Source organism: Schistocerca serialis, chromosome 2, assembly GCF_023864345.2.
Source record: "Schistocerca serialis cubense isolate TAMUIC-IGC-003099 chromosome 2, iqSchSeri2.2, whole genome shotgun sequence".
Lineage (NCBI taxonomy): Eukaryota > Metazoa > Arthropoda > Insecta > Orthoptera > Acrididae > Schistocerca > Schistocerca serialis.
In genome coordinates, this window is record NC_064639.1 from 699,788,060 (window position 1) to 699,813,023 (window position 24,964).

Sequence of the window (24,964 nt, forward strand, 5' to 3'; positions counted from 1 at the left end):
CTCCCTCAGGATGCTAGGTGGAGCTCTCCTCGCTGCTACGCAGTCAACTGATGGTTATGAGTGCTGAGCATGAGCTTAAATATGCAGAGGCTCCGCCTACTTCCTGTCACACTACTTCACAACTGCCAATCAGCGTTCATAATATGACGCCATCGTCAAAGTATAAAAGTAGGAAATACACTAATAACATAAAATTGATTCATTTAAATGTCTGATTAACAGATAGTTAGTATGTCTACATCTTATTTAAATTTTGGATAAAAACAGTGAACTACGATGTGTAATAGTTCTGCCCTCTATGGGCAACCTTAATACTATTACAGTGCCAGTTACATCAAAGATGTGAAAGTCCTTGGCGTTGTGATATATATCGATTATACCGAGTCGCCTACATCACAATTGCATCTTTGTTGGATGCTGCAGAATCGTCTTATTTTAACTGTAGTTTTTATAGCAATATTCTTTATAGCAGTAGGGTAGCAGCCACGAGTACGTTGCACATTATGTATATCTGAATAACTGATGATACTGCTGATTAAATTTATTTATTCTTTTTAATCATCAATCTAATAGTTTTTATAATAATCGATGTCAATTTAATAACTTTTTTGTGTTGTGCAGCATATTTTACATACATTGCTTTTTCCAAAGGTATACCTAGTCTTATATTTATAAAAAAAAATGAGTAGATGCTTTTATTATAAAATTTCGTCAAAAATGTCGTAATAATATTTTTCGCGAAAATCTAATTGTTCATTGAGCAGCATTGATGATTTGGTTTTCAAATGAGCATATATCTCAATTTCTTCTAGGATATTGATAAGTAAGCCTTTATTTGCATAATGAAGAACTTGTAAATTCTGTTCTACTGTCCCCTCAGTATGATTATTGAATGCTATATGATGGCCAAATACAGACTTTGTTCGTGAGGTACCCGACATATGTTCTTTGTACCTTACTGCAAAATTTCGACCTGTTTGGCCGATATATATTTTCTCAGTCTCTACATTGGATCATGTACACTCCTGATCTGGTATATTTTCCATTATCTTTACTTATGATATGTCTTAATTTTTGTTGTAACGTATTGTCAGTTGTATATGCTATTGTTATTCCAGAATTTTTGAATAAATTAGCAATTCTATCTGATATGTTTCCCATATATGTCATCTTCATATATTTTGGATTACCTATTAGTGGAGTACTTTGTGATTGTTGTATTTTATTAAAAATGATATCTACCTGTCTTGTGTCGAAAGAGTTGGTTTTTGCAATTTGTTTTAAGATGGTCAGTTCTTTTTGGATCTGATTAGCTTCTAGCGGTAATTTTAGTATTCGGTGTATCATGGACTATAAATGCTTTTTTATACTTGTCAGGATGACATGATGTGGCATTAATAATAACATCAGTGGTTGTAGGCTTCCTGTTTATGGTGAATAAATGTTTCCCATTGTTATTAGTTATAGTGAGATCTAGGTAGTTAATAGATTTTCGATTTTCATGCTCAACTGTAAATTGTAACTTCGGATGCATAGAATTTAATTTTATAGCAAGTTTCTCAATTTCATCTTTTGAACCATTATAAAGTAATAATGTATCATCTACATATCGGTTGTAATACATGATTTTATTTGCGATATCAGGGTTATTTTTCTTTTTCAGGAATTGCATCTCAATGTGGTTCACGAAAATGTCTGCAACTGTGCCAGCTAAAGAGTTTCCCATTGCTAAGCCATCTTTCTGACAATAGATTTTAGTATTAAAAGAGAAATAATTGTAATCTAAAGTGCATTCAAGCAGTTCTATAAATTCGATTATTTCGTCTTTAGTCATATTTTTGTATTGTATTAAGTTATCCCTAATTATATTAATCGTCTCATTAATGGGTATATTTGTATATAAATTAAAAATATATATACAAATATACCCATTAATGAGACGATTAATATAATTAGGGATAACTTAATACAATACAAAAATATGACTAAAGACGAAATAATCGAATTTATAGAACTGCTTGAATGCACTTTAGATTACAATTATTTCTCTTTTAATACTAAAAACTATTGTCATAAAGATGGCTTAGCAATGGGAAACTCTTTGGCTACGACAGTTGCAGACATTTTCGTGAACCACATTGAGACGCAATTCCTGAAAAATAACCCTGATATCGCAAATAAAATCATATATTACAAGCGATATGTAGATGATACATTATTACTTTATAATGGTTCAAAAGTCGAAATTGAGAAACTTGCTATAAAATTATTTGTATATAAATTAAAAATTTATATACAAATATGCCCATTAATGAAACAATTAATATAATTAGGGATAACTTAATACAATACAAAAATATGACTAAAGACGAAATAATCGAATTTATAGAACTGCTTGAATGCACTTTAGATTACAATTATTTCTCTTTTAATACTAAAATCTATTGTCAAAAAGATGGCTTAGCAATGGGAAACTCTTTGGCTGGGACAGTTGCAGACATTTTCGTGAACCACATTGAGATGCAATTCCTGAAAAAGAAAAATAACCCTGATATCGCAAATAAAATCATATATTACAACCGATATGTAGATGATACATTATTACTTTATAATGGTTCAAAAGATGAAATTGAGAAACTTGCTATAAAATTAAATTCCATGCATCCGAAGTTACAATTTACAGTTGAGCATGAAAATCGAAAATCTATTAACTACCTAGATCTCACTATAACTAATAACAATGGGAAACATTTATTCACCATATACAGGAAGCCTACAACCACTGATGTTATTATTAATGCCACATCATGTCATCCTGACAAGTATAAAAAAGCATTTTTAAGTCCATGATACACCGAATACTAAAATTACCGCTAGAAGCTAATGAGATCAAAAAGGAAATGACCATCTTAAAACAAATTGCAAAAACCAACTCTTTTGACACATGACAGGTAGATATCATTTTTAATAAAATACAACAGTCACAAAGTACTCCACTAATAGGTAATCCAAAATATATGAAGATGACATATGGGAAACATATCAGATAGAATTGCTAATTTATTAAAAAATTCAGGAATAACAATAGCATTTACAACTGACAATACGTTACAACAAAAATTAAGACATACCGTAAGTAAAGATAATGGAAACTCTACCAGATCAGGAGTGTACAAGATCCAATGTAGAGAATGTGAGAAAATATATATCGGCCAAACAGGTCGAAATTTTGCAGTAAGGTACAAAGAACATACGTCGGATACCTCACGAACAAAGTCTGTATTTGGCCATCATATAGCATTCAATAATCATGCTGAGGGGACAGTAGAACAGAATTTACAAGTTCTTCATTATGCAAATAAAGGCTTACTTATCAATATCCTAGAAGAAATTGAGATATATGCTCATTTGAAAACCAAATCATCAATGCTGCTCAATGAACAATTAGATTTTCGCGAAAAATATTATTACGACATTTTTGACGAAATTTTATAATAAAATCATCTACTCATTTTTTTTTATAAATATAAGACTAGGTATACCCATGGAAAAAGCAATGTATGTAAAATATGCTGCACAACACAAAAAAAGTTATTAAATTGACATCGATTATTATAAAAACTATTAGATTGATGATTAAAAAAAAATAAATAAATTTAATCAGCAGTATCATCAGTTATTCAGATATACATAATGTGCAACGTACTCGTGGCTGCTACCCTACTGCTATAAAGAATATTGCTATAAAAACTACAGTTAAAATAAGATGATTCTGCAGCATCCAACAAAGATGCAATTGTGATGTAGGCGACTCGGTATAATCGATATATATCACAACGCCAAGGACTTTCACATCTTTGATGTAACTGGCACTGTAATAGTATTAAGGTTGCCCATAGAGGGCAGAACTATTACACATCGTAGTTCACTGTTTTTATCCAAAATTTAAATAAGATGTAGACATACTAACTATCTGTTAATCAGACATTTAAATGAATCAATTTTATGTTATTAGCGTATTTCCTACTTTTATACTTTGACGATGGCGTCATATTATGAACGCTGATTGGCAGTTGTGAAGTAGTGTGACAGGAAGTAGGCGGAGCCTCTGCATATTTAAGCTTGTGCTCAGCACTCATAACCATCAGTTGACTGTGTAGCAGCGAGGAGAGCTCCGCCTACCATCCTAAGGGAGCCATGGGTATAATTAATTTTATTTTATCTTGTTAAATTGTGACATCATTAGACACTTTCATTTTATTTCAAGATTGGTATCTAGTATCTCTTAGAATTTATCCACAGGTCTGATGATGGTTTTGTAGAAAGAACCGAAACTGGTTACCTATATTATTAAAACATACATTATGTGATCAAGACTGAACTTTAGTCAAAATATAACAATTAATTGATCACTGCTTTCCAAAAATGTTTACCAAAATTGAACAACCATTTTATTCGCAAATCTCACGTTGTCAGTTTGGCAAGCCGTAGGTGAGTAACCAGCATCTGGTATGTGTGAGTCAGATTGCCCGAAGGGTACGCTCGGCATTATTTTAATACTACTCAGATGAAGAAAAGGAATAAAATCGTTTGGTAAGCTTTCATTCCAGTCGCTCAATGTTGAAAAAAACGATGGATTCAACCAAAATACCAGCAGAATTGGCGATTCATTTTTGTGTGAATCCTTAACCTTTTCTCATTCGAAGAAGCATCAACTGTTTATGAGTAACGGCCACATTACTCTTGTTGGCGTGTTTCATTGTACTTCTTTTGCCAAAACACAGAATAATTTGCACAAATTCATTTTTGCAGCAGCTACTGTGACAGAATTCTGAAACTTATTGTCTCATTAAACACCTTACGAAAAACATCATTGTGTCAGTTTGTGGTAGCATAACAAAAGAAATTTCATGTTTATTTTCATACTATTTATATCTTGATTCACTAGTTGTCGATAACTCTTAAAGAATTACAGTCACTGGAATTGAAAAAAGAAATAAAATAGAAAATAAAACATCAGATACATCGACATTGCTTAGAAAATGCAAAGCGCTTACGAACTTTCAAAGAGCTCTCCATCTGTTGCATCATTCGCCAAAACCTCGTTTCGGTGTATCGAGCGGTTCAGGAGATATGAGGGATGTTCCATATATTTAATTCCTGCGGACGTGAGATAGGGAGTGATCGCGTTACATAGCATTCATTTTTATAAAATCGGACACAGTCTAAACAAAAAATTCAGTATGTTACCTAAATTTCATACGCAGAAACTTATGGTGCAATACGCACCAAATGCAAAATCATTGCGACACCTATTTTTCATTGCAAACTTTGCGATTTTGGCGTTGTTGTTGTCTTCAGTCCTGAGACTGGTTTGATGCAGCACTCCATGCTACTCTAGCCTGTGCAGGCTTCTTCATCTCCCAGTACTTACTGCAACCTACATCCTTCTGAATCTGCTTAGTGTATTCATCTCTTGGTCTCCCTCTACGATTTTTACCCTCCACGCTGCCCTCCAATGCTAAATTTGTGATCCCTTGATGCCACAGAACATGTCCTACCAACTGGTCCCTTCTTCTTGTTAAGTTGTGCCACACGCTCCTCTACTCCCCATTTCTATTCAATACCTCCTCATTAGTTATGTGATCCACCCATCTTATCTTCAGCATTCTTCTGTAGCACCACATTTCGAAAGCTTCTATTCTCTTCTTGTCCAAACTATTTATCGTCCATGATTCACTTCCATACATGGCTAAACTCCATACAAATACTTTCAGAAACGACTTCCTGACACTGAAATCTATACTCGATGTTAACAAATTTCTCTTCTTCAGACACGCCTTCCTTGCCATTGCCAGTCTACATTTTATATCATCTCTACTTCGACCATCATCAGTTACTTTGCTCCCCAAATAGCAAAACTCCTTTCTTAATTTTAGTGTCTCATTTCCTAATCTAATTCCCTCAGCATCACCTGACTGAATTAGACTACATTCCACTATCCTCGTTTTGCTTTTGTTGATATTCATCTTATATCCTCCTTTCAAGACACTGTCCATTCCGTTTAACTGCTCTTCCAAGTCCTTTGCGGTCTCTGACAGAGTTACAATGTCATCGGCGAACCTCGAAGTTTTTTTTCTTCTCCATGGACTTTAATACCTACTCCGAATTTTTCTTTTGTTTCCTTTACTGCTTGCTCAATATACAGATTGAATAACATCGGGACAGGCTACAACCCTGTCTCACTCCCTTCCCAACCACTGCCTCCCTTTCATGCCCCTCGAGACTTATAACTGCCATCTGGTTTCTGTACAAATTGCAAACAGCCTTTCGCTTCCTGTATTTTACCCCTGCCACCTTTAGAATTTAAAAGAGAGTATTCCAGTCAATATTGTCTAAAGCTTTCTCTAAGTCTACAAATGTTAGAAACGTAGGTTTGCCTTTCCTTAATCTATTTTCTAAGATAAGTCGTAGGGTCAGTATTGCCTCACGTGTTCCAATATTTCTGCGGAATCCACACTGATCTTCGCCGAGGACGGCTTCTACCAGTTTTTCCATTCGTCTGTAAAGAATTCGCGTTAGTATTTTGCATCTGTGACTTATTAAACTGATAGTTCGGTAATTTTCACATCCGTCAACACTTGCTTTCTTTGGGATTGTAATTATTATATTCTTCTTGAAGTCTGAGGGTATTTCGCCTGTCTCATACATCTTGCTCACCAGATGGTAGAGTTTTGTCAGGACTGGCTCTCCCAAGGCCGTCAGAAGTTCCAATGGAATGTTGTCTACTCCCGGGGCCTAGTTTCGACTCAGGTCTTTCAGTGCTCTGTGAAACTCTTCACGCAGTATCGTATCACCCATTTCATCTTCATCTACATCCTCTTCCATTTCCATAATATGGTCCTCAAGTACATCGCCCTTGTATAGAACCTCCATATACTCCTTCCACCTTTCTGCTTTCCCTTCTTTGCTTACAACTGGGTTTCCATCTGAGCTCTTGATATTCATACAAGTCATTCTGTTATCTCCAAAGGTCTCTTTAATTTTCCTGTAGGCAGTATCTATCTTACCCCTAGTGAGATAGGCCTCTACATCCTTACATTTGTCCTCTAGCCATCTCTGCTTAGCCATTTTGCACTTCCTGTGGATATCATTTTTGCGACGTTTGTATTCCTTTTTGCCTGCTTCATTTACCACGTTTTTATATTTTCTCCTTTCATCAATTAAACTCAATATTTCTTCTGTTACCCAAGGATTTCTACTAGCCCTCGTCTTTTTACCTACTTGATCCTCTGCTGCCTTCACTACTTCATCCCTCAGAGCTACCCATTCCTCTTCTACTGTATTTCTTTCCCCCATTCCTGTCAATTGTTGCCTTGTGCTCTCCCTGAAACTCTATACAACCTCTGGTTTAGTCAGTTTATCCAGGTAACATCTCCTTAAATTCCCACCTTTTTGCAGTTTCTTCAGTTTTAATCTACAGTTCATAACCAATAGATTGTGGTCAGAGTCCACATCTGCCCCTGGAAATGTCTTACAATTTAAAATCTGGCTCCTAAATCTCTGTCTAACCATTATATAATCTATCTGATACCTTCCAGTATCTCCAGGATTCTTCCATGTATACAACCTTCTTTTATGACTTGAACCAAGTGTTAGCTATGATGAAGTTATGCTCTGTGCAAAATTCTACCACACGGCTTCCTCTTTCATTTCTCTCCCCCAATCCATATTCACCCACTATGTTTCCTTCTCTCCTTTTTCCTGCTCTCGAATTCCAGTCACCCATGTCTATTAAATTTTCGTCACCCTTCACTACCTGAATAATTTCTTTTATCTCATCATACATTTCATCAATTTCTTCATCATCTGAAGAGCTAGTTGGCATATAACCTTGTATTACTGTAGTAGGCATGGGCTTCGTGTCTATCTTGGCCACAATAATACGTTCACTATGCTGTTGGTAGTAGCTTACTATTTTTTTATTCATTATTAAACCTACTCCTGCATTACCCCTATTTGATTTTGTATTCACCTGAGCAAAAGTCTTGTTCCTCCTGCCACCGAACTTCACTAATTCCTACTATATCTAACTTCAACTTATCCATTTCCCTTTTTAAATTTTCTAACCTACCTGCCCGATTAAGGGATCTGACATTCCACGCTCCGATCCATTGAACGCCAGTTTTCTTTCTCCTGATAACGACGTCCTCTTGAGTAGTCCCCGCCCGGAGATCCGAATGGGGACTATTTTACTTCCGGAATATTTTACCCAAGAGGACGCCATCATCATTTAACCATACAGTAAAGCTGCATGCCCTCGGGAGAAATTACGGCTGTAGTTTCCCCTTGCTTTCAGCCGTTCGCAGTACCAGCACAGCAAAGCCGTTTTGGTTAGTGTTGCAAGGCCAGATCAGTCAATCATCTAGACTGTTGCCCCTGCAACTACTGAAAAGACTGCTGCCCCTCTTCAGGAACCACACGTTTGCCTGGCCTCTCAACAGATACTCCTCCGTTGTGGTTGCACCTACGGTACGGCCATCTGTATCGCTGAGGCACGCAAACCTCCCCACCAACGCCAAGGTCCATGATTCATGGTGGCAGGGATTTTGGCGTAGCGTCTTACTAAAATGTGTGCATCACAATAAGTATGAACAATAGCGAGATGATGGGCCCTTCGCCATGAAGATGACATATAACGCTACAAGTAAGGAAAATCAATTATTTTCACAATATTTTCTGTAAAATCGCTTGAGAAAGATTTCAAGGAGCGCGCTTCGGTTATGCTGCTTTGCCATGCAGGTACAACGCTCTAGCCGCCAAGTCAGCCATAAAAAGCCTCCATCTGTCACTAGCCTGACTTTCCACATCAATGTTTCCTCGTGAAATCAAGGATTTGTTGCTAATCAGCGGTTGAAATATTAATACTACTGATCTTCCCAGACCAAATAAACTCAGTGTCAGCAGTTCATGCATGTGGCCTAATTTCCATATGCCAGCTGTGTATGATGTGTCATGCCTAACATTTAAGTTAATTGACTGTAATTTTTTAAATAATTCAACATTGTACTTCTGTTGCTATTATGAGTCTTTGTCAGCTTGTCGATATCTCTGGCTAAACTGTTCACTGTTTTATCCTCTTTGGGAATCTTGATAATTCACTTATTGCATTGTGCGTAGACTCGCCAAACAGGCGTCACATATGGACAAACTGCAACAGGCAGGACAGCCGTCCGGTAGATCAAGTCCGGTGTGAGAGATAAAACACTTGCTCTTGTCACAGTGGTGGGCCTCCTGCTGATTAGCCAGTCGCGGGATATTTAGGATTTTCATATAAAATTTTGTTTCAAAATTGTTCCGATCAAATCTTCCAAGCACTTTTGCAGTAGAGCTTCACCGAGGAATACATGCCAAGCAATGCTGTCCTTCAGGACAGAAGCAGTTCTTTCTGCACCAGCTGCTGACAGGGGGCACTAATTAGCCCTCTGCTGAATAAATTAGCTACGTGCCCTAGCGACGGTTTTTAACGAAAAGGAGTCGTGGGAACTTGGTCACCTGGCGGAAGCTAGCCGCACCTTGGTGAGCAGAGTGGTGGTACACCTCTTTCTTGTGGTCCAGGCATCCAGCGTAGCGGACGGCTGCCTGCAATGCGGCTCTGACACTGGGCTGAATGACTGGCCACCAACAGAACTTCACGAGAAGCACCTTCTCTTCCTCTTTTTATTTCTTTATTTCACGACCACCTAGACTGCCAGTCATTCTTAATCTCCTCTCCAGGGCGACCTATCACGTAACCCGTAACTGCAAGATACAGACCAAGTTTTCTTAATTCGCCAGTTTTATTTCAAACCACTTCCCTTCCCGCTCCTCCTCACCCATGCTTGACACAGGAAACTGCATATGTCACCACAGCTCATTCTCCATAACATAACGCCGGCATTTATTTGGAACGCATGGCGTTTGTTCGTCAAACTAACTTTATTTTTCAATATAATTTCATTAGCGAAGACGGAAATCCTGTTGCTTACTTGGACACTACTAGATTCTCTTCCATTCACTATATCTTGTGACGCAGTTTGTAATAAAATTTAAAGCAAGAGACGAAACACTATTCTTGAAAAGGCAATCGCACATGGTTGATTTAATGTTTGTCACATATGACCTGGTAGTAAGACAGTACTTCGACCGAAATGAATCGAAATTATGTGTTCACGGTGTTCGGAATGCAGTGGAATTGATATCTTTATGTACAATTCTGTTTAAATTAAAAGGGAAGCTATTAAATGTATTTAAATATGCCTCTGTAACTGCAAGAAATTGCATATCAACATTAGCAAATGCACTTTGCCTTATTGATAATAAAGATTGTCAGTTGTCTATAATGAAACATGCTTACAATTTTGGGCGATATCTAAATATAAAAATAGTTTCTCTCATAACAGTATTCAAAAGGGGAATATTTCACTTTCAGGTGCTCTTTTGAAAACCATCTTCATAAGATGTTAGAAGATTACTTGTATGAGAAATTGCATCATCATACCGTTGAACATTGCATTTTATGGGAACGCTTATTACCTGAAAAGAGAACAGGATTGTCTGTGTTGCATTTTATACCATCTCTTGCTCCTGTGAAATAGGTTGATTAAATAAAGGTGGTTTCCTGTTTCACTTTTCGGGCACATAATGAAAAGTACGAAGATTATTACAGAAACGGAATAGAATCGTCATGGTCATTTGAACTAGAAACATGTATGTGTGAAAAGTATAACTTTAGTTATGAGATTATGGGATAACTTGTTAGCAGATGTTTATACATAAGGTCATAGTACAACACGTATATGCCCTTGTGAAACGAAATCCACAAGAAGTTAAACGCAGAACTATGGGTAAGTTTTTACTTCGTTCTTTGTTTTAAGATAACATGTGCAATAGCAATGGAAATAACCCTGAGCCTCAATAAGGTACCAATAAACTATTTTATAACGACTAATGAAGCATATCCGGAATTCTGTTACGTAGAATATTTTCGTTTCTTTCGTGTGAGAGAGCCGCATTATGTGTTTACCTTTTTTTAAGTCCTTGTAGCGCATTTCTAGTACATGTATTGAGCTTTGTGAACGTGTACAGGTCTTGAGTGCGTATTCTTGTGCTGCTTGCAAAGCCAATGCTCATACACCAACTTGTGCTGCACTTGATTTTTATTATGGATTTTTTTAGTACATTACCACCGTCTGAGTGACATAGATCTAGTTTTAGACACGAACATATTGCGATGGATGGATAGTTTGAACTTCTAGTGTTATGGTTTCGATGCGGCTTTGAATTGTTTCAGGTTGGCTTTGGCTGCTTGTTGGTTTGTTATACTTCACCTCATGCACCAAACACTTAAATAATTTGCCACCTGAACACTCCTTTTATATACAACGAATGTTGTTTACCAAATATTCGGACGCGGTTAAGTATTATTAATCAGGATCCAGCTACTCTGTCGACCGAATCCGTGTCAGTTCTTCCTCCAACTTGCCTCAGACTTCACCTCCTTACAGGCTACAGATAAAGCTACTGAAAACCACATTAATCACAAGTGAGATGGAATTCACATTCTTATATTATATTCTAAATTACAACTCAATACATGATAAATGGGGCCAGCTGTTGCTTTTGGATGGGGGACTCCCTCAACTCTGTAGTGTCCAATATACTTAGGAAAACATTTACTGGTCTCTTTCCTAATATTTGAGATCACTTGATGCTCATTAATTAACACTACTCCATTATTTAACTGTGGTACTTGCGCTTGTTCATTGTACCGTAGGACTTGTAGATTCTCGATGTGAATTAGGTTTTTTGTTACTCATAGTTCTGTTTCTTCTGTTGGCAAGGGTTCATGTTTTAGCCAACTAAAGATCTTTAACGTAGGTTCTGCTAAAAACTCTTTGTACATTATTTCTGTAGGTGTTAGGCCTGTTGTTAAGTATGGTAGTTTGTTAATAATCATCTGAAGCTCTGGAATCAATTGTGCCTAACCTGTATTTTGCTCCGAACATTGATTCTACAGATTCGAGCAATTTCCTTCATTATTCCTTCATAAGAGTTACTTTGCGTGTGGTATTTTGAAACACCAATGTGTTTTAATATTTTCCATTATAATTCTTTAATCGTTTGACTGGTAAACTGTGGTCCTTTGTCTGTCAATAACCTACGAGGTTTTCGTATATCACTGAAACATTCCTTTAAACACCTGATTACTGTTTCAGTGTTAGCTTGTTTGACTGGACAGAGTTTAACGTACTTTGAAACACACTACTAGGCATATGTGTAAGTGCCTCATCCACTACTGGTGGATAGTTGACCAAAAAAATCCACTGCTGTGGTGTCGTGCACTACTTAAGCTAAAGATTTGATCCATTTGTGGATGTTTTAAAGCTGGCGCTACTATCAATGCTACTTTAATTTTATCAAAAGCATCAGACTCTTCGCTTCCCCAGTCCCACTTAGATCTTTGCTTAATCAAGTTGAAAAAATGTCAGATTATTCATCGGTTGACACCGAATATTTTGCTGACAGAATCCTGTTAACCCTAGTAAGGCGTTTAAATGTTTTGTATTTTTTTGGTTATGGGAATTCTTCTACAAATCTGATTCGTTCTGGATCTGGTTTTATTCCTTTTATGGCTGTCAGGTCCCCAAGGAATTGCAGCTCCTCCATACCAAAAAAAGATTTAGATAGTTTAATGGTAATTAATGCCTTTAACACAAAACTTGTCCAGTGGGCTTGATAATAAGTTACAATGTTCTTCCCACGACTTGGATATTAGGAGTATATCGTCCACATAGATTACGAGTTCTCTTAACGAATCTTTACCTATTGCAGCATCTACGGCTCTTACAAATACTAATCCTGAGATATTCAGTTTGAATAGTAATGCTTTAAACTGGTGTGGCTTACTTTCGTTCAGAAATTCTGTACATTATTTTGAATTCTCGTCCAGTTTGACCTGCCACTACCCATCAGTGAGACCCATTATACTGAAATATGTAGCTTGTTCGAATTTTGTCTAAATCTCATCAATACTGATCGGTTTGTCTCTTTCGGTTTCCATATGTTTATTTAGAGACCGTGTATCCGATACCAGACGTACTCCCCGTGTGGCTTTACGCACAACTAGTAATGGGTTCTTACATACACTTGAACTACGTTCTATTATTCCTTCATCCAACATCTTATTTATTCCTGTACTGCTGGGCGTATAGTCAAGGCGACAGATACAGTTCACAAAATAAAGCAGTATCATTTTTGATCTTAAAACTACTCCAGGCTTCTCTGAAAAGACTGTAATGTATGTCATTAATATTTTGGACAAAACACCATTTCGTAAATCGTTCAATAATAAGCTTCAGTTTTAATTTGTTCTGGTAGTTCACCTTGTGTTCCACGTTTACTCTTTACGTTTATAAATGTACTAATTGCTATTAAGGGGGTGTTACCTCTGTCTGTATTAACACCAGTGTTTTTTTTTAAATAGTATTATGTATGCTTTGTGTCTACAACTACACGTTAAAAGTTGTGAGGAGAAATCCAGGATTACTCTGTATGTCAGCAGCCAATCCACCCCCAACAGCAACTGCAGATTCACATTAGATGGTACTAAATCGGTGTGCATAAACTTAAGATTATTCAGTGTTCTTGGTAACCGTACTTCTTGTTTAATCTGTCTAGCTTTAACTCCTGTAACGCTACAACATATACACATCACAGGAATTATCTGATCAACATTTTTCTGTTTTAAAAAATCAAATAATGATTCCGATCTAATAGATACTGCCCCTCACGAGTCTACGTATACATTTACTTCATAGTTTTTTGTCGTACCTACAACTACCGGGTTCGTAATTTCGGTACATCTCTGTTACTCATCTTCTGCTAATAGCTCGTTTTTTAACAGTGTGATTTCGCTAAAAGCTATAACCTTTCCCCTATATGGGCCTATATTCAATTTGATACGTCCTGGATCACGAGCCTTTGACCTGGACGTCGATCGTTTTCTGTCCCTAAAATTGTTTGGGCCGATGTAAAGGGTTGTATAACGGTAGCGCCTTCTTTCTTGTCATTATTATTATTAAACGTTTATGTATAGCATTTGTTAAGTCACGTCGTTGCTGCTTAGACTCTGCTCTCGGATATTTGGTCATTTGCAATAATATACTTTTCTTTTCTTTTGAAATTTTTGGTTAAACTATTTTCACGCCAGTATCTCACTTATTTGTACTATTCATTGTTCTTGGCACCTAGATTGTCCACAAACGACAATCACCCATTTGCAGTAGCCTAATCCCAGTGCAAAATTTCCTTACGTACATAATAGGGTAGCTGTCTCACTGACCCTTTAGCTAAATGAACTTCGTCCAGTGGATTGTCTAAATATATAGATCGTGTTAAATGCCACACAATACACTTTGAAAAACTTCCCCTTGAACTAATTTGGTGCTTTGGATAAAGCAAATCTAAAGTTAATTATTTTTTGTATCTTTTGTAGCCAGTATTTACGTCTAAGTTTCTATTGAAAATCTTTCCATGAATTAAATTATTCCGAATGAGAATTCCACACTCAGCAGCATGCCCTGCTAGATAACTTAGTGCAAAATCTATTTTCCGAGAATCCTCGTGTTTTTTAGGTAAAGATCTCGAAAAAATTCGTAAGACGTATGTTAGATGTACATCTCCGTCAAGTTTAAGCTATGGGAAATGCTTGTGAAGGTTCGTGCTATTGTGTAATTGCAGTTCTTCTAATAATGTATTTGTATCTAAAGATTTCCCTCTACAGTAACTTTCTATGATTTCTTACCTCCTTCTAGCTAACCCATTCCACAATCGTTTAAATTCATTACTTGGATGAGTTACTTCATCCCTGGAAAGTTGTCCATTATTAAATGTTAGGGCACAGTCTCGAAATATTAGATCTGCTAAGGCCTGTATTTTCTCCTCCAAACCCGTAAAGATATCATGTGAAAAACCGGAATCTCCGTTCTCGACGGAGAACGTCTGACCCCCGCCGCATTATTGCCCAGCCGTCGACTCTCTGTTGTCGGTCGCCAGTTAAAGGTTGCACAACTGACTGCATTTCCTAGTGCTACTTAATCATGTTTCTGTAACACATTTCCCATGTGACTGAACACAGAATTTCCCCCTTTGTGGATCCTTCTTGTACCCTTATACACTGAAGACCGAAGAAAACTGGTACAGGCATGCGTATTCAAATAGAGAGATGCGTAAACAGGCAGAATGCGGCACTGCTGTCGGCAACGCCTGTATGACAACAAGTGTCTGGTGCAGTTGTTAGATCGGTTACTACTGCTACAATGGCCGTTATCAAGATTTAAGTGAGTCTGAACGTGGTGTTAGGTCAGCACGCCAGCGATGGGACACAGCATATCCGAGGTGGTGATGAAGTGGGGATTTTCCCGTACGACCATTTCGCGAGTGTACCGTGAATACCAGGAATCAGGCAAGACATCAAATCTCCGACATCGCTGGGTCGGGAAAAGATCCCTCAAGAACGGGACAAAACACGACTGAGGAGAATCGTTCAACGCGACAGACGTGCAGCCCTTCCTCAAAATGATGCTGATTTCAGTGCTGGGCCATCAACAAGTGTCAGCGTGCGAACTATTCAACGAAACATCATCGATATGGGCTTCCGAAGCCGAAGGCCCACTAGTGTATGCTTGATGACAGCACGACACACAGCTTTACGCCTCGGCTGGGCCAGGCGACACCGACATTGGACTGTTGATGGCTGGAAATATATTGCCTGGTAGGACGATCTCGTTTCAAATTGTGTCGGACGGTTGGAAGAATACGGGTATGGAGACAACCTCATGAATCCATGCTCCCTGCGTGTCAGCAGTGTTCAAGCTGGTGGAGGCTCTGTAATGGTGTGGAGCGTGTGCCGTTGGAGCGATATGGGACCCCTGATACGTCTAGATACGACTCTGATAGGTGACACGTACGTAAGCATCCTGTCGCATCACCTGCATCCGTTCATGTTCATTGTGCATTCAGACGGACAGGGGGAATTCCATCAGGACAATGCGGCAGCCCACACGTCTACAATTGCTACAGTGTGGCTCCAGGAACACTCTTCTAAGTTTAAACACTTCCGCTGGCCACCAAACTGCCAGACATGAACATTACTGACCATATCGTGGATGCCTTGCAACGTGCTGTTCAGAAGTGATCTCCATCCCATCGGACTTTTACGGATACATTGACAGACCTGCAGCATACATGGCGTCTCTTCCCCCCAGCAATGCTGCAGACATTAGTTGAGTCGATGCTACGTCGTGTTGCGCCACTTCTGCGTACCCGCAGGTGCTCTACACGGTATTAGGCAGATATATCAGTACTTCTTAGACAACGTGATAGACTTTGTGAATCTGTTCGCGATCAATGCCGTTCGTCTGCAGCAATGTTGCAACACCAGAAAACTGTAGGGAAATGCAAGATCGTTTTTCGGGGACTGACGATTGGTTCAGGGACTGGCAGTTGACCCTGAACTCAATAAATGTATCGTATTGCGAACAAATATGCGAAATGTCCCACTATCATACCATTACTCTTATTGCTTATAAATCATTGGAAACAGTAACAACGGTAAAGTATCTAGGGCATAAGGATCAAAATACCCTGTAAAGGTAAAAACACATAAAACTAGTTCTAGGGAAATTGATGCTATGCTTGAGGTTCAGTGGAAAAATCCTAAGGAACCGGTGAGGAGCCATCTAAAGAGTTACTTACTGTCCACAACAGAATGTCACATACTCTCCCGGTTGATTCTGGCTCTCCGTAATGCAAATTTCCTTTGATTGTCTCTGCGGGAAATGTCACATGAAAAACAGAGACCCAACCCAGATTTTAGTAATCGTTTCCCAGCGGTACATGGCGACGTAATGGCTGTAACGTCAGTGTTGATTACAGTTGATGACATCCCTCTGTTTGTCAGAGCCATTCAGACGACCTTACGACCCTCTCTTGGTGTACTTCTTATTGAAGGATCCATATCTTCTCTTCTCGCGATAATCATGTCCTGAGTCCATCTTGCCACCATCTGTTCTGCACAAAAAGTCACTGCACTATAGCCAGTTGTCAGTGCGATCTATCGATATGACACGCCCACGTCCCTAATGTCAACGATTCGACTTTTCTCATAGGACGGAAGGGGACAACAAACTGAAAGTACACGACCTCTGGGTATGTCGTGTTGCTACTTCCAACAGAAAAATTCCATTAACCTTAGGCGCAACGAATACCCATCTGCAGGATCTTTTCTTTTCATAAAGACACGCCTGCACAAGGATAAAAATTTAACCGATATATCGTTCAGTCATGGAGATGGTGGAGTGTCAGTTTGGTGGAATTCCACTAATGTATTCTTAATGCAACACTTATCATTCTTTATGGAGGAAACTGATACGTGATGTTTCCCTGAGATGCATTGACTATTATCACATTCCCAGCCTGTTAAGGAAGAAAGAGGTAGCTAGTGGCCATGAATGTGCTGTCCAGCAGGTTTAATACTAAAGAGAAAGTAGCGCTCAGCACAATGTTTGGAAAATTATGCTCTTGGGAGGCACTGATAGTGGCAGCTGAAGGCTCACAATGTGGAAAGAATGCTTTATTGTCACAACGCTGCCTCTGAAGTACGCCTTAAGAAAACTAACAAGCAATAATTGCATTTCGAGATCAGTGCCTTACCTATCATTTACGTATTCAACTCGCTTGTATCACACAGGTCTCTTCCTTGTGACAGGCCAAACGTCACACTTGGCCTTACTTAGCCTTAGTTGCAACATTCGCAATAAATGACTGCAGTTTGCTCCACCGTTGGACACTATGTCTCAGTGCGTATAATTATGAATACAATACAAAACCATGATCGACAATAATAATTTGATTACTTTATCTCTCTTCCCCTTATGTTTCAGTCTTGCATTTGATTACCTATTACCACAGCGTCAATAACCATTTAAAATCGGACTATTCCATGATATATCATCGCTTGTCCTTCACAGACAGACAAATCTTACAATAGCCCACTATCGACTTCCTCCACCAGAACGTTGGGGAATGATGTGGACGAAAAATCGAGTAAGGTATAATGTATGCTAGCATCACAGAATGAGATACTAAAAATAGATTCTCTAGCTGTCAAATTCGTCACCACTACAGTCACTTGACCCTTTTTCCTCTTCTCTAAATCTTCGGGACGGAATGCAGATTGGTTCTGGAGACCCATTTTTAAAATACTTGCGATCTTCTACACTCTGTCAGATTATCTCCATTTCCAAATTTTTTACTCGAAACCACCATGTGGTACTGAATCCATGACTACTTTGCGTCTACGTGACACTACTGTTAACAAATTTGAACGCCAGCAACTATTTCTGAAAATTTATGGTGTTCCTTGCTTCGTAAATCCCCAGACTTCATCAGATATGTTATCACAATGCTATTTTATCTCAAGAGGCAAATGTGATTCATACATCTTGATATAACAATATTTTGAAACATATGAACCACGTACTTATTGGGAACATCCTTGAAGTTTTAAATAACACCATTTGTGAAAAGTAGCTTTTGCTGAAGTGTCACAAACGTCTGTGAGTGTTATATGTTCTAAACAAATAAAAGCCTCAACAATCTGTTTCAATAATGCTAACACGTTTCAGGGATTCATTTAAAAGGAGATGAGTAATCCTCGTATACCAAAACACACCATTAAAGAATAAGTTGTGCTTTAGATAAATGAAAGTTTCATGTTGAACACGGAACACATCCAACTAAGTAATTAGAATGTAGCTCTCACATTATCCGTAGAAATACGTCTACTGAAAAGAGAAACTGCATTTTTTTTTTTTTTTGCGCATGACTGTCAATTTTCAAATATTTAAATACGATATCAGTGTTTCGATCAGTTTTCCTTCTACAGTAAGGCTACTCTTTGAAGTGAAAAATTTATAGTGCAAACTAATTTATTATTTAATGATGAATTTTTAATTGAGAAATTGCACTAAGGCTTAGGAAACAAAATTCTAAGTTTTGAAGAATAAATCTGATTGTGGGACAAATGCGACACGACGTAAGAAAACATGAAACTGAGATATTGTTATATAATATCGTAATAAGGATCCATAGCAATAAGAGTTATTCCTTTGCAGTACAAGCTTATTGCAGCTTTGATTGTATTGTCCGACGGTCGACAAATAAATGTATTTGTAGGCTCGCGTCATATCTCTCAAAAAATCTAAAACAAAACAGTGGTAGCCGTCTTATATTATTGCTTCATCACACAGCGGGTTACTGCTGAAATACGTCTCGAAACATTCTTCATTATCTCTATTTATACCACCGTGAGACCACAAAATGTGTCTGCTTCGTGAACATAGCGTTCTCAGTTATATCCGAGTAATTGAGTTTGTTCTGGTAGAGAGGTAATTATGTAGAAAGCACCTCATCAGTCAATTTCGATTCTAGTCAGGGCCACCTGCTGGCCATGTCCAAACTTCGCAGGCTGTTAATTACTCCGCATTGCCGTGCCAACGATCTAATCCAGCAGTAGATATTAGCACACGGCAGGTTCCCGAGACCAACTTCCACCAGCACCTAAGTAGGGTGACACAGAGTGACCAAACGGTAAACAACTAGGAGCGTGATGTACATTGACGCAGTCAACAAGGTCTTTTCTCACTCTTCCATTTGTGTGATTTTTATAACTCAGTTGCTGCGTGAAAGTTTCATTCATCACAAGCCAGTGAATAAATTTTCAGTAGTTTCGATTAACTTAATAAAGTGTATCTTTGCGCTCCTTATTCAGTGTTTGTTTTTGTACAATTCCGTGGCATTCACATCTAAATCATTTAATTTTCGGGCTACATTATACCCAGGGCAACACCTATTTTTAAAATCTGTCTGTAACCTGCATTTTTGTTTGCTATGTGGCTTCGCTCAAATATAAGTTTATCAGATTTTCAGTTATTGATATTCCCACTACTGCTAATGTCAGCAGAACCAGGTACATATTTTCCAGAATGATTTTTCTCAAATGCATTTCTTGGTATCGGCGTTTCCGTCCTTCTTCAAGTAACGTAAAATATTCATACCAATGAAACTACAAGAAAGACAAACGCAGAGCGGAATATTTGTGCTGCACCACATTGTGCTTAGAGATTATTAACTGAACTTCAAGAAATAGGAGACACTGCCTAAATAGAGGAAAGAATAATAAAATAGGTGATTCTTACTGTAGAATGCACGCCTCTCGTAAGAACTATTTCAGTACTTTAAAAGTACTTTTGAAGTTTATTGTTCGTTGTCAGTGAATAAATGTGTACTTAATTACTTATACCGTTGAGTGTCTATGTTTTTGGTCATATGACTATAACGAATTGTCATGTCGCTTTTTTTTTCCTTTCCCATTTTAAATCTATATATGTGTATTCATACTTTCATGTGTTTCCCTCACCATCATTTTGTTTTTAAACGTCAGATTGAGCGAAATGTCGATTATTCTGTGTGTATTTTTGATGCACAATATCTATGTTGATCCTTAACTGAACTTCTAATTTTTATTATATCTACTTCTGCTTTAAGAGTTATAGATTTTTAATCGATGATTCCCGTCTTTGTGAAGAAACTGTTTGCCTTCAGTTGTGACATTATTTCTTCTGGGATGGGAACTAGATTAGGTGCCCTTTTACTTCTGTGTATTCAGGTGTTTTGTAGTATTATGGGGGGCGCTGATATCTATTTGGTTTACCCATAATCACTAACGGTGTAGCTCACTAACTGGAAGAGGCGGGCTTTATTACTTTTTGCAGCTGTAATCTACCTGGTTCAGTTCGAAGTGTTCTCGTACTGCAAAGCTAAGTGATCTAGGTTGCCATAGGCGAGGTATGGCTCCTTCACATCGAAGTGCATGAGGATGTTGTCGCACGTTCAAGACCTGTTTCAGAAGGCGGGTAAATACTTTACACAGCTTGTTCAGTTCTCAAAAAAATATTGAATATGGCGCGATATTAACATTATTTAATTTAGAATCGATAGGCAGTGAAGCATCCAAATCTAAAATCTTAACTGCTTTAGAAGAGACTGATGCAAGAAGAGTTACATTGTGGTTACTTTACTTGTGTTCAACAGATACTTCTTCTTAACCTTTTTATCGCAATAAATTGATTCATGTCTGAGTTGGTTACAAAACAAATCAACGCGTCGCTGGTACGCCAATAAGCCGCATGTAACTCCAATATTACAGGCTCATTGTCCACTGTAGGTGCTCGCATCACTTGCCTCGTCACGATGTTGTTGCCATAGGCTTGAAAAAAACAAGTTTCAGACTCCACGTCTGAAGAATTCTTGCCATACAGACTAACTAATCGCAGATATAACGATATAATGTACTGTGTGACGGTAATCCATGTTACTTGCAGTGATGGATCCTTATACAACGCAGAAACAATGGCCTGTGTTGACCACTTCGAATGGTACGCGTTATATACAGGGTGTTACAAAAAGGTACGGCCAAACTTTCAGGAAGCATTCCTCACACACAAAGAAAGAAAATATGTTATGTGGGCATGTGTCCGGAAACGCTTACTTTTCATGCTAGAGCTCATTTTATTACTTCTCTTCAAATCACATTAATCATGGAATGGAAACACACAGCAACAGAACGTACCAACGTGACTTCAAACACTTTGTTACGGGAAATGTTCAAAATGTCCTCTGTTAGCGAGGATACATGCATCCACCCTCCGTCGCATGGAATCCCTGATGCGCTGATGCGGCCCACGAAATGGCGTATTGTATCACAGCCGTCCACAATACGAGCACGAAGAGTCTCTACATTTGGTACCGGGGTTGCGTAGACAAGAGCTTTCAAATGCCCCATAAATGAAAGTCAAGAGGGTTGAAGTCAGGAGAGCGGGGAGGCCATGGAATTGGTCCGCCTCTACCAATCCAGCGGTCACCGAATCTGTTGTTGAGAAGCGTACGAACACTTCGACTGAAATGTGCAGGAGCTCCATCGTGCATGAACCACATGTTGTGTTGTACTTGTAAAGGCACATGTTCTAGCAGTACAGGTAGAGTATCCCGTATGAAATCATGATAACGTGTTCCATTGAGCGTAGGTGGAGGAACATGGGGCCCAATCAAGACATCACCAACAATGCCTGCCCAAACGTTCACAGAAAATCTGTGTTGATGACGTGATTGCACAATTGCGTGCGGATTCTCGTCAGCCCACACATGTTGATTGTGAAAATTTACAATTTGATCACGTTGGAATGAAGCCTCATCCATAAAGAGAATATTTGCACTGAAATGAGGATTGACACATTGTTGGATGAACCATTCGCAGAAGTGTACCCGTGGAGGCCAATCAGTTGCTGATAGTGCCTGCACACGCTCTACATGGTACGGAAACAACTGGTTCTCCCGTAGTACTCTCCATACAGTGACTTCGTCAACGTTACCTTGTACAGCAGCAACTTCTCTGACGCTGACATTAGGGTTATCGTCAACTGCACGAAGAATTGCCTCGTCCATTGCAGGTGTCCTAGTCGTTCTAGGTCTTCCCCAGTCGCGAGTCATAGGCTGGAATGTTCCGTGCTCTCTAAGACGCCGATCAATTGCTTCGAACGTCTTCCTGTCGGCACACCTTCGTTCTGGAAATCTGTCTCGATACAAACGTACCGCGCCACGGCTATTGCCCCGTGCTAATCCTTACGTCAAATGGGCATCTGCCAACTCCACATTTGTAAACATTGCACTGACTGCAAAACCACGTTCGTGATGAACACTAACCTGTTGATGCTACGTACTGATGTGCTTGATGCTAGTACTGTAGAGCAATGAGGCGCATGTCAACACAAGCACCGAAGTCAACATTACCTTCCTTCAATTGGGCCAACTGGCGGTGAATCGAGGAAGTACAGTACATACTGACAAAACTTATATGAGCTCTAACATGAAAATTAAGCGTTTCCGGACACATGTCCACATAATATCTTTTCTTTATTTGTGTGTGAGGAATGTTTCCTGAAAGTTTGGCCGTACCTTTTTGTAACACCCTGTATGTGAGTGGTCAGTGCATAGCCTCATTCTGTATTAAAGACCGTCATAAACTTGTATAATATACAACACGATCCAATTATTGTTAACAATTTATTAGAACTACATTTACGACTTACGAAGTATCGATATACAAGTTCATCCAGAGAGGTGGTAGATTGGTAACATGCAGTTAATTTTGGTTATCAATATTGTTGGTCAGACACTACTTTATATTAGTGTAATGAATGATTTAATTTTTTTCCTGAGATCCTTGGAACTCCTGGCTTTATGTGCTCGATGGTGGTACCATTTTCCCTGGGCATAAAGGTGGATCGGTATGAGCCTCTGGATATTCGACGACTACTTCTAAAATCTAACTTACGTCTGCATCATCTGGTATGCTCATTACATTAAAACTGTCCACAGACAGCCATGACACGTAGGAGAATGGTAAGTTTTACGTAGAGAGTATATAATACAAAATTCATCATTATTTTCATTATAATCAGCCTTGACCTATTGTTTCAAGCAGCAAGTCTATGCAAACAGTGAGAAATACAATATCTGACTTCTCGCACAACAAATTTTACTTGTTCTATCTCCAGAAAAATTTGCAACTTTATATTTGTAGTTTTCAGCAAAGCACCCTATGCTACACTGGTTGAAGCCATATAATCGCCTGGATACAGTTCATATATTTTGAGACAGAGAGCGTAGGAATTTTCAAATACATCGTCCTATAGGAAGACGTCACTTTTCAAGTATGAGTCGGAGTAATCTCCTAATGTCTTGCATTCAAACAAACTCCACTCTTTGCACGTACTTTAGCATTCATATTCTTCCACAGTCGTTTCAACAGTCAACAAGCTTGTGCACGTTTCAATTGACGGCAACTGCGCATCCAAGATAACGGATTCATAAATTACAGACTCATAAGGAAACGCACCTTTCTTGTTGATCAAATTAAACTGACATAATAATATGGACTGGTTTGAATTGTGAACAATCAACTAAATGTACTGCTCAGTTCTCTTTACTTTGAAAATAATACTAACAACGCTCATATACTTTAACTGAATGATGATAAAAAGTAATGCTGTGACATGCTAGCCTCAAAAGTATTTTTATGCAATGGGAATGACAGATTTCCATTCTTCCAACGAGAAGCGTGAACAGTTTCACATATTCCTCACATTTTTTTTATGTTTTGGGATATTCACTGCTACTACTTTATATCTCTTTCTTCATATACCTTTTTCACTCCTATAACAATCAACCCATGCTCAGAATACTGAATAGCGGACACAGCGACAGATGCGTTTTCGTTGTTTTACTGAAATATTTCACATGCTTCATGTTACTAGGAAATTCAGTAATTGCTCGTTTAAAGCGCCCCAGTAAGGATGATAGACACACAATACACATGCTCTCTTGCTGTGTACAATCGAGCCATAATTGATCACATGAAGCAATGATTATCAGTCTTTGAATCAACGCTCTTCTCGCCTTAGTTGTTAGCAATCACTTTCGGTAATTTTCTACACATTCCCTCACGAAAGCGTTTATTTATATTTATACTAACGCAGTGTTTCAAAATTTCTGCTGAAACTGAAGCAGAATTATGGACTTGAAAGTTCCCAGCATTTTAAAAGCCACTCTGTAACTTTGGTTGAATAACATTAATTGGTATCATGGAACGACAGAGACACATTCTTGCTGTTCCTATACATTTCCCCAAAGTCATCTCACTAGGTAAGTAGGATTTTATAGGCAACTGAGACATTTATCTTAAGCAGACAACTGAACTCGCGTTGTCCGTTGGTGAAAACTGGAATACAGGCATCAAGAAAGT